Here is a 12,112-nt window from a genome sequence, read left to right on the forward strand (position 1 = left end):
CCCTGGGTGGGTCCTCACCCTCATGTCACAGATGAGAGAACTGGCCCAAGGTGACAAGGCAGCGTAAGCAGGCCTGAGTCCAGCTAAGGGTTCTGCCTGCACCTCCACCTTCCCCTCCCTATCTCCCGCCCATTTCTGTCTCAACAAAGAATCAGATTCAAACTGCGCCCTGTCTCAGTTTCCCCAGCTGTAGGAGCAGGCAGGCTGAGCAAGGAGTCAGTTGGGGTGCCTCTCAAGTGTGGCCCGAGTGAGCGTAGCTGCAGTGAGCACCTAAAGCAGCCGAATCAGCACAGACAGACAGACAAAACAGGAAGCTGAGGAGCACAACCCCCACACCCACCAGCAGAGTTCAAGAGAGGCGGGAGCTGGCTCCTCAAGCCAGGGCTAAGACGAGGCCCGGCAATAAGCATCCCAGCCTTCGGGAGAGGGTGGCACAGCTCACACCACAGCCAGGAGACACTCAGGTGGAGAAACCACTCTGAGGAACATGTACATGGCGACTGGGAGGAGGCTCCCGAGCAGAGAGTGCTCCAGTACAACTGAGGCCCTGGGTTCGAGCACTGGTCCTGCACACGTCAGAGTAGCACCCTACTCTGTTGGTCTCTCTCTTATAAAGTAATCGACCAGACTTTTTTTTAATGGATGTAGGTTGTGGCAGTGCTACTCTGGAAGGCAGGCCGGCCTTTATCTAGTGAAGCCGACCGAGCACACCCTTTCAGAGACACTGAACCCGAGAGGACAGGACAAGGACAGGGACAGCACTAAGTGACCCAAATGCCCAGCAGAGGCCAACGAGTGGTTACACAGGGCTGCCACAGGACAGTGGTTTCTCACAGTACCTGGGGAAGATCACCCATGTCTCAACCCCCAACCGCAGGAGCAAAAGGCAGCAGCAGCTGCAAGAGGCAGAAGGTGGAGACGACCCCGGCCTCGTCAGCAGGTGTGGATAAATGGACCGCACAGCGTGCAGTGGACGAGTATGGACTCACAGGGAGAAAGAAACCAGCTACTGACTGCTCAGCACCGGAGCACAGAGGCAGGGGGCTATGCCAGCAAGGCAGAGAGAGAGAGAGAGAGAGGCGCACCCGGCTCAAAGGAGAGCTCGGGCAGTAGGCAGAGTGCCTTGTGCGTGGTGTGTGGAGTGTGGCAGCGCCGGGGGAAGTCCCAGTGCTACGGTGTGTCTCCTTCCTCTGTCACTGAAGTAAAAAGAATGCAAAGTGAGCTCGAAAGCAGCAAAGGCAGCCTGTGAGAGGCCACAGCGCCTCACACATCACTCCACGACACCCCACGAGGGGAGTCCAGCGGCAGAGAGCAGACCAGGCTGCCAGGACTGGAGAGAAGGGGCAGCAGGGTACTTTCACCTCTGGGGAGACGAAAAGGTTATGGAACTTGTTATGGGGTGGTGGTCACATAGCACTGGGGATGCGGCAGATGCCAATGAATTGTACACTTTAAAATGGCTACTTTTATGCTATGTGACTTTCATCTAAATTGAAGGGGGGGAGAATGCAGACAGTTCTATTTATCTACTTTCAAAACATGCAACTAAAGCATGCGCACATGTGTGCATGCGTGTTTTAATGCTACAAATCTTAACAAAAGTTAATAGTCAAATAACTGCTACGGGGGGGGGGGGGAGGATGGCAAGAGTATAGGACATGGGAGAGGACCCAGAACCCCAAGGTGAGAGACATCCCACTCCAACCAATGGTGGAAAACACTATGCCACACACATATCTAAATGTATTCTTTCTGTACAGTGAAACCAACAATAATCAAACAATGAAATGTTAGGAGGAGACACTGCCTTACGACTCTCGGATAGGTAAGACTTCATAATCCCTGACTTAAGATCCTACTACCATTAACAAACAAATTAACTAAAAACAAGCTTCCTTCTCTGCAAAAAAAGGAATTCCTTCACCATTGCCAAAACACCAGAAACAAAGTTGTGGCCTGGGTGGCAGTGCAATGCATAGTTTTAGATTTTCCAGCTTGTCAGTCCCTAGTAATTACGTGTAACAGAGTGATACTGTTTCTCTCACCAATCAATCAATCAACACACATTTTCTTTAAAGCACTGGGGCCTTATGCCTGTGCAACCCCATACACACACACATACATTATTTAATTTCAGAGAGAGGGGAGAGAGAGACAAAAGAGAGAATAAAGACATCACAGCACCACTCCACTGTTCTGGAAGCAGTTATGCACAGTGCTAAGAACTTGAACCCAGGTCCTTAGCAATGGTAAAGTGGGCAGTGCACTGTGGGAACTATCTCCCTATCCAGAAATATATACTCTTATCAACAGCATAAAATTGATATGGCTAAAACAATCAGTTCCTCCAAATAAATAAATAAAAGCTTCTTTTAAGAGAAATGAGGGTGAAAATTATTCTAAAAGATCACTTTTCACTTTTAATTGGCATCTCACAGTGTGTGCTGGCCATAGGGGAAGTGGGTGGGCACTCCTCCTAGGGGGTCCCAGTGAGAAGTGAAGCCATTTGGCAATACCCAGTTCCCACTTTAAGGAGCTTATCTGACACCCTGTTTGGGGCAAATGGTGGAAACCCAGGTCTGGAAAAGGCTGTCTGCAAACAACCCAAATGCCCATGGCTGGGAACTAGTTAAATAAAGAATAGGCCCTCTGTGGAATATAGCACAATGGAAAAGGGGTAGAAAAGCAAAAATCTGCAAAGATTCAGGAAATGACAAAAACAAAAGTGCAGAACAGAATGCACTCTGCACCTTCTTTTCAGTTAAAAATAAATAAATAAAAAGGCGAGGAAACAGTGTGTATCTGTGTTTGGTTGTACCTACAGAGAGAAACACAAGACACCCACGAAGGCTGGGCAGGGCCAGGGATGGGAGGGGAGATTTCACTGGAACCCATGTTATGTGCTACCATTTTTAACACCTTTGTTGAAACAATTCAGACAAGATACAATTCCTAGCTTCAAGTGTCTTTTGTCACAAGGTTGCACAGCCACACAATAGACTTTAGCATACTTTCTCATGGCCAAAACACCTAGAGGCCTGAGCAGTCTGTCATTCAAGCCCACCTCCCCCAACTCTCCTGGGCAGCTTGAAGGAGAACCTTCTCTGTCCCAGTGAGGTGCCTGTTCCGGACAGGTCACACAGATAGAACCACGTACTCAGTGGTATTTTGTAACTGGGTTCTTTCATTCGGTATACTTTTCTATTTGGACTTCTGGTTTTGCTTCTCACTTTTTAAACCACATAAGGTGAACTTAAGAAAATAAAATTGGGTGTTTCTCTCCTCTTCTCTCCCAGGTCAACTAGAAATACCAAAGGACACCACCTGGGACCGCAACAAGATGGGACCAGAACAACTTCGGGAACCCACCAAATCACCGGTGAGTGTAAACACGTGTGGCTCGTGGACAGAGAGGAGCCATGGGAGAGATTAAGTAGCAGCTAACAGTCCGGAAGTTAACCAGTTGAGACACCACCTCCAGTCTGTTTCACCAACAAGGGGACAGCTAAAGGGAGGAAAGGACTCCCCTGAGACTCACCAAATGCGACTGTGAGTCTCCATTGCTACTGCCCTCAGAATCTGGAGCAGCAGCAGGGGGGCCCTGTGAGACAGAACTAACGAAGAAATTCAGGAAAAGATCTATACCTCAGTGGCCTAGCAGTGGGGCTGTGAAAGTCTCTTTGCATAACCACTGGATTATCTCTGCCCCACCCTGCTTGATCTCTTGGTCAGGAGTCAGTCTTCTAGCGTTTGCCCTTCTTCCGTAGCCAGTCAACAGCGTCAGGTTGAGCCAGGCTCAGGCTCAGGAGTCAGTGATTAAGCTAAAAAGCCTACTTAAAATTTAAAAGCCCTCAGGCTCCCATAGGCTACAGGGAAGAAAAAGAACAAAAGAGGCTTTTAAGCCACTGTGCTCCAACTCAGAGATTAAAATACTATTGAAACAACTGTCAGTTTCCACAACTGTGAACCCTTTAATTGCCTTACTTAGACACAAGTCAATCCAGGCAATAGTGATCAGTAATTTCAAAAGTAGTGACAGAGGTACCTCATAACATACTATATAAAATGGTTAAACCAAGAAGAAGAAATATTGGAGAAATGAACCAGGACAAGAGTCCAGCTAATAGCCCCCCAAAGGATGAAGCACAAAATAATGAGGTCAACAGCCAAACACTAGTCAAGGAAATAGTCACAGGAGTGAGTAAAGAGTTTGAAAGAATTGTCATCAGAAATGCAGAAACAACAAAGGAGACTCTGGAAGAAAACACTAATTATCTCAAGGTTATTAGAGAGCTGAAAGCTGAAATAGCTGAGCTAAGAAGACAACTAGCTGAACAAGCTAAAACAGTATCAGAACAGGGTAACAAAATAGATGAACTCCAGAAAACAGGAGAGGGGAGAGAGAATAGAATAAATGAGGCTGAAGACAGAATTAGCAAGATCGAGGATGAATTAGAGACAACTAAAGAAGTAAGAGATCTCAAAAAGAGATTAAGAGATACTGAAAACAACAACAGAGATCTATGGGATGATTTCAAAAGAAATAATATACACATTATCGGCTTACCAGAGGAAGAAAGAGAGGGAGGGGAAGAAAACATTCTTAAGGACATAATAGCTGAGAACTTCTATAATCTAGACAATATCAAAGACATAAAGGTTCAAGAAGCCCAGAAGGTCCCAAACAGAATTAACCCAGACTTAAAGACACCAAGACACATATCATATTGAGAATGGAAAGGAATAAGGATAAAGAAAGGATCCTAAAGGCTGCAAGAGAAAAACAAAGAGTCACCTACAGAGGAAAACCCCTAAGATTAGCAGCAGACTTCTCCACACAAACACTATAGGCTAGAAGAGAATGGCAAGATATCAAGTGCTCAATGAGAAAGGCTTTCAGCCAAGACTACTGTATCCTCCTAGACTGTCATTCAGACTAGATGGAGGCATAAAAACCTTCTCAGACAAGCAGCAGTAGAAAGAATCAAATAGCACCAAGCCTGCCCTGAAAGAAGTTCTGAAAGATCTCCTATAAACAATCAGACCACCATAAATAGGCCATATATCAGAACAGCCTAAAACTGTACAAAAATGGCATTAAAATATCTTCAATATTTGGTATCAATAAACATCAATGGCCTGAATTCACCTATTAAAAGGCACAGAGTAGGAAGATGGATCAGAAAACACAACCCAACAATATGCTGTCTACAGGAAACCCACCTAACTCAACAAGACAAACACAGACTTAAAATGAAAGGACGGAAAACTATCATACAAGCCAATGACTCACAAAAAAGGGCAGGAACAGCTATTCTCATATCTGACATGATAGAATTCAAAATAAATAAAATTTAAAAAGATAGGGATGGACACTACTTAATGCTCAGAGGATCAGTCAATCAAGAGGACTTAACAATTATTAACATCTATGCACCCAATGAGAAGCCATCTAAATACTTCAAACATCTACTGAAAGAGCTACAGCAATATAGTAACATCAACACACTCATAGTAGGGGACTTCAATACCCCACTCTCTCAACTTGACAGATCATCCAGGCAGAAAATTAATAAACACATGAGGGAGTTAAATGAGGAGATAGATAAACTAGGACTATTGGACATTTTCAGAGTCATTGATCCCAAGAAACTGTAATACACATTCTACTAAAGTCCACATGGGTCATTCTGAAGGACAGATCATATGTTAAGCCACAAAGACAGCATCAGCCAATTCAAGAGCATTGAAATCCTCCAAGCATCTTCTCAGACCACAGTGGAATTAAACAAACACTGAACAATCAACAAAAGATTAGTAACAGTCCCAAAATGTGGAAGCTCAACAATACACTCCTTAACAACTACTGGGTCAAAGAGGAAATCAAGGAAGAAATCAAAATGTTTCGAGAATTCAATGAAAATGAAGACACAAGCTATCAAAATATTTGGGACACAACTAAGGCAGTACTGAGAGGGAAGTTCATAACCATACAAGCACACATTAGGAAACAAGAAAAAGCACAAATAAACAGCCTGATTGCACATCTTAAAAATCTAGAAGAAGAACAAAGGAACCCTAAAGCAACCAGAAGGACAGAAATCACTAAAGTTAGGACAGAAATAAATAACATTGAGAATAGGAAAACCATACAAAAGATCAATGAAAGTAAATGTTGGTTCTTCGAAAGAGTAAACAAAATCGACTAGCCTTTAGCCAGACTCACAAAACAAAAAAGGGAGAAGACCCAAATAAATCAGATCATAAATGAAAGAGGAGGTATCATAACAGACACCACAGAAATTCGGCATATCATGTGAGGCTTCTATGAACAACTATATGCCACCAAGCTAGAGAACCTGAAAGAAACGGATGATTTCCTAGATACCTACAAACTTCCAAAACTAAGTAAAGAGGCACTAGATAACATGAACAGGCCCATCACAGCTAATGAAATTGAAACAGTTATCAAAAACCTTCCCAAAAATAAAAGTCCTGGACCAGATGGTCTTACAAATGAATTCTACAAAATCTTCAAAGAAGAACTAATACTTCTACTTTTCAAAGTCTTCCAGATGATTGAAGACACTGGAATACTCCCTGCCAGCTTCTATGAAGCCAACATCACTTTGATACCAAAAGCAGACAGGGGCACAACCAAAAAAGAAAACTACAAACCAATATCTCTGATGAACATAGGTGTGAAAATATTGAACAAAATTCTAGCCAACCAGATACAGCAGTCTATTAAAAACATTGTTCATCATGACCAAGTGGGGTTTATCCCAGGGATGCAAGGTTGGTTCAATATACATAAATCAACCAACGTGATCCACCATATCAATAAAAGCAAGACCAAAAACCACCAGGTCATATCAATAGATACAGAAAAAGCCTTTGATAAAATACACATCCCTTTATGATCAGAACACTACAAAAAATGGGAATAGATGGAAAATTCCTCAAGATAGTGGAGTCTATATATAGCAAACCTACAGCCAACATCATACTCAATGGTGAAAAACTGGAAGCATTTCCCCTCAGATAAGGAACTAGACAGGGCTGCCCACTATCACCATTACCATTCAACATAGTGTTGGAAGTTCTTGCCATAGCAATCAGGCAGGAGCAAGGAATTAAAGGCATACAGACTAGAAAAGAAGAAGTTAAACTCTCCCTATTTGCAGATGACATGATAATATACATAGAAAAACCTAAGGAATCCAGCAAGAAGCTTTTGGAAATCATCAGGCAATACAGTAAGGTGTCAGGCTACAAAATTAACATTCAAAAGTCAGTGGCATTCCTCTATGCAAACACTAAGAAGATGAAGAAATCCAGAAATCAATTCCTTTTACTATAGCAACAAAAACAATAAAATATCTAGGAATAAACCTAATCAGAGAAGTGAAAGACTTGTATACTGAAAATTATGAGTCACTACTCAAAGAAATTGAAAAAGACACAAAGAAGTGGAAAGATATTCCATGTTCATGGGTTGGAAGAATTAACATCATCAAAAGGAATATATTACCCAGAGCCATCTACAAATGTAATGCTATCCCCATCAAGATCCCAATCACATTTTTTAGGAGAATAGAACAAATGCTACAAATGTTTATCTGGAACCAGAAAAGACCTAGAATTGCCAAAATAATCTAGAGAAGAAAGAACAGAACTGGAGGCATCACACTCCCAGATCTCAAATTGTATTATAGGGCCATTGTCATCAAAACTGCTTGGTACTGGAACATGAATAAACACACTGACCAGTGGAATAGAACTGAGAGACCAGAAGTGAGCCCCCACACCTATGGACATCTAATCTTTGACAAAGGTGCCCAGACTATTAAATTTGGAAAGCAGTCTCTTCAATAAATGGTGTTGGAAAAAATGGGTTGAAACATGCAGAAGAATGAAACTGAACCACTGTATTTCACCAAATACAAAAGTAAATTCCAAATGGATCAAGGACTTGGATGTTAGACCACAAACTATCAGATACTTAGAGGAAAATATTGGCAAAACTTTTCTGCACAAATTTTAAAGACATCTTCAATGAAATGAATCCTCTGTGTCCCAAAGGCCCAGCAAGAAATCTGGGTGAGCAGTCCAGGAGGTGGTGCAGTGGGCAGGGTGTCAAGAGTTAAGGTCTTGAGTTCCAGTTCCTGGTAGTATATGTGCCAGACTGATGCTTTGTTTCTCTTTTGCTCTCCAATCTCTCTCATTAATACATAAATAAAATCTTTAAAAAAAGAGAGAGAAAAAGAAATCTGGGTGACAGTCCATGCATGGCTCATCAGGCTGCTCTAAGGTGCCACGGAGCTTTACAAGAGTGCCCAGCTGACAGTTAAGTCCCCAGTGAATGGTGGGCTCCAGACTGAGGCCAAAGGGAGGTAAGCAGGAAGGAAGACGAGCTGCAGGGAGGCCAGTGCTGGGCTGCTGATGTACATGTGTACATGTACAGGCTGGCCAGCCAGGAGCGGGGTGCACTGAACCCCGAGTAGGTGCAGCAAGAGCTCCTGGCAGCGAAGACAGGGGAAAATGCTGTGAATGTCTGATGATGGCGCTTCTCAGCAGCCTGCCCCGAGCATTCAAGCCCCACAGCTCCTGCTCATGGGAAGCTGAGCTGCGTCTTCAAAGCTGCTCAGCCCACGAGTTGCTGGCAGTACTCTGAGCCCAGGCTGAAATCACCAAACATGGCTGTAGACCCCCACGGGGCACTGGGGAGGGATGGAGGGGGCTGTGGCAGCTGTCCTGACAGGAGCTGATGGCGCTCTACCCAGACAGGGGCAGGTCCTGAGACATGTGACTCTCACTGGGGGTGCAGGATAGGCACCAGGGTCGGGTCCCTTTACTCCCTGAACCCTTTCACTGACAAGTGGACAAAGATGCCAAATATTAGAGACTAGATGATACACTGTTTCTACAGGCCAGGGACCCAAACTGCCAGGCAGCTTTCTAATTCCCACCAAGTATGGGAAACCAGCTACAGCTGTCTCCCCCACCACTTCACTGCCTCTATATCTTCTCAGAAACAAGAGTCTCTTCTCTGGTTTCTCTTCTCAAAACTGCTGAGCTCTCCAGCCTCAGGTCACAGACAGGCTGGGGCAGAGGCAGAGTCTGAAACTTGGTCAAAATCCCAGCTTTTCCAAACCCTACTGAGATCCCCTAGCATCTCCTTCCCTCCACTAACAAGCATACTAAGTCCTGGACCAGTTGAGGTGCCCAGTGCCCACCATTCAGCTCACCTTCTGACTGGTGAAAAGTGCCAGGGTAGGGGGCATAGGCTGATCTAGAAGACACAGAACAGGGCTGAGGCCTGGAAGCATGGCAAGTTCTAGGTGAGAAGAGGTGGGGCCAACCACACCCAGGGGCTCACAAGAATGCCCACCAGACATGATCAGGGTCCTGGAGGCAGGGCCCACACAACAGAGACCTAGGGTACTGGCTCTCACACTACTAGCCTGTGAGCACTAGGGCCTCTCCTCTGCTCTGCAGCTAGAAATCAAGAAAGCAAAGTTCCCAAGGGTGCCTGGCTGCTGGCTGGCAGAGTGGGAACAAACTGGGTCTCCTCTCCTGCCTGCTCCCACCCCTGCCCCAACAGGTATCAGGAGAGTGGAGGGGCCAAGGAGGAGCTTGCAAGTGATCCTGGAAAGCAGGACTCAGAGGCCGTGCCCAGACCCACCTGCAGAGCCATCTGGAGTCAGGCCCTGGCACTGGCACCAGGAATGAGAATGTGGCCAGAGTTCTGAACAAAGGCAGCCAGCAGGGCCAGCTGAGGAGGCCCGACAGTGGTGGTCATCCCCATATCAGCAAAAGTGGCCCAAGGGTGCTGGGGAGGTGGCTCAGTGGGTAGAATGGTGCCTTCCATGTGAGAGTTCCTAAGTTCTACCTCCACTGAAGAAAGAAAAAAAAAAGTAAATAACTACCTAGTGGTCGGGGATGTCGTTCATTGGGCAGAGAGCAAAACCTGCAAGGTTGAGGCCCTGGCTGAGCAGAGTGCCAGGGACCCTTGACCCTTGAACTACATATGCCATGATACAAATAAATCATTTTTTGAAAGTTTTTTAAAAATTATTGTTACTTATTTACTTGGATAGAGATAGCCAGAAATCAAAAGGAAAGGGGGTGATAGGGAGAGAGACCTGCAGCACTGCTTCACCACTTGTGAAGCTTCCCCCCTGCAGGTGGGGGCCGGGGGCTCAAACCCGGGTCCTTGTGCACTGTAACAGGTTCGCTCAACCTGGTGTGCCACCACCCGGCCCCCTTTAAAAAAAAAAAAAAGGAAAGGGAGAGATAGGACAGAGTGGGCAGACAGTGTCGAGAGCTGAGGTCGGGGAGAACTAGCTCCCTGCCCCCATTCAGACCCAAGGAGACTCAAACCCTTACAGAAGGAAGGTCAGGAGAGCTGGCACACGGTGCAAGGACGCCACCGCGGGGCAGAGGGCATGCAGGTACCCTAGATCTCCTGGCCCTGCCCTTTGGAGTATGACCAGGAGATGACTTCATTTTAGAGACAGAAAAGCTAGGTATGGCAGAGACCACCCCTTGCTGAATGGCACAGAACCTGCAAAAGCCTCGTCTTCTTTCTGCCCGGTGAGAATATGCCCTGTGGCCTGAACAGAGAGACCAGGCTAGACCCAGTGTTAAACCATTAACTGCAGGGCAAATACGAAATCTTGCATCCAGGGAACCCATACCACAGGGCCTAAGTACATCAGCTTCTTGAGGGTCCTAAGGGTGCCCTTACCCCCTCTCCTGGCCCAGCTATGGTATTGAAGCACAGCAGAGTTCCCTGTCATGCTCTCTTTTTCCTCAAGCCCCCAGGCTTCATTTCTGAGTCCAACAACGTCTATGCTAAGAGGACCACCTTGGTCCTCACCCCAAAGCCACCAACAGTAAGTAGACAGTCACCCCATGTTACAGAGAATGCTCAGGCTCAGAAAGCAACACACGCCAGGTCTCACAACAAATGATAATAGCCTGGGGATCTGAACCAAAATCCTGCCAAACCCCACCCTCTCCCCCTCAATCTGAGGCCACTTCACAAGCCATTCTGCAAGTGACAGTGCTGTTTCCTTATTCATTCATTCATTCATTCCAGCCACCTCCATGAACATCCACTGTGGACAGTTCACAGCTGGCCACTAGAGAGGGAAAGGACAATGTTTAATCCTGCTTCCCTTAGTGGAGCTCCAAGTCAGAGCTAGAGGACAGCTCCAATCTGCCCTGCTCTTTCCCACTATTCTGTGCTCACAGAGGAGGGTCGGCTACTAGGTGCTTGTCAACCATTTGTCTGTCCAGGCACTTTACAGCTTAGAAGGTGCTTCTCTGTGAGGCGTTTCGCTTGTGCCTCATGACAGCTCTGGTCTAGCCAGGCATCACTATCTACATACACTTTGCAGATGGGGACACTGAGGCACAGAGTAGCCACAACTGTTACCCAAGTCACACAGAGCCAGGTTGAAACCAGGGCTTGTCTGCAGTGTCCCTCCCAAGATATATATCTTCTACGCGCTCTCACAGGAAGACTACGAGTATAAAGGCTGCCTCTTCTGCTTCCTTGGGTGGTCGACTTGGCCACGCTGTGCCTCAGCTGTCCAATCTGTGAGGCTGGAAAGCCCACAGGCTGCTGGGAGAGGAGACCATCTTCCAAAGGCCCTGACAGGACAACGTGTGCACCGCTCTCTCTCCCTCCTAATGGTCCGGAGAAGCAGGGTTCATTCATAGCCCCTGAGGGCAGTGCCCAGGTCACTGGACAAAAGAAACCCTGGTTCTGAATCAGCATGGTTGGCAGATTTGTCACTTTCCTCTGCCCAACACAGAAACGATTTATTCCCCTTTCCTGGGGAGGAGAGAGGCACAGAAGCATCCCAGTGCACAAGGACAGGCTTGAGGATAACGTAGGGCTGGCCGCCAGGCCTAATAACCCCCCTGTATGATCTCCAACATCCCCAGGCCCCGGCTGTGCCTCTCCCCAGACTAGGGGAGGCTGAGAAAGTGGCATGTGATGGCACAAGCCTCCACCAGAGCAAGCATGGGGGTGAGGTGCTGCCTAACGTGACCATGGCAGAGCTGAATGTGCTGACTTTCAACAGGAAGCACATCC

The sequence above is a fragment of the Erinaceus europaeus genome, chromosome 4, assembly GCF_950295315.1.
Source record: "Erinaceus europaeus chromosome 4, mEriEur2.1, whole genome shotgun sequence".
In the NCBI taxonomy this organism is placed as follows: Eukaryota; Metazoa; Chordata; class Mammalia; order Eulipotyphla; family Erinaceidae; genus Erinaceus; species Erinaceus europaeus.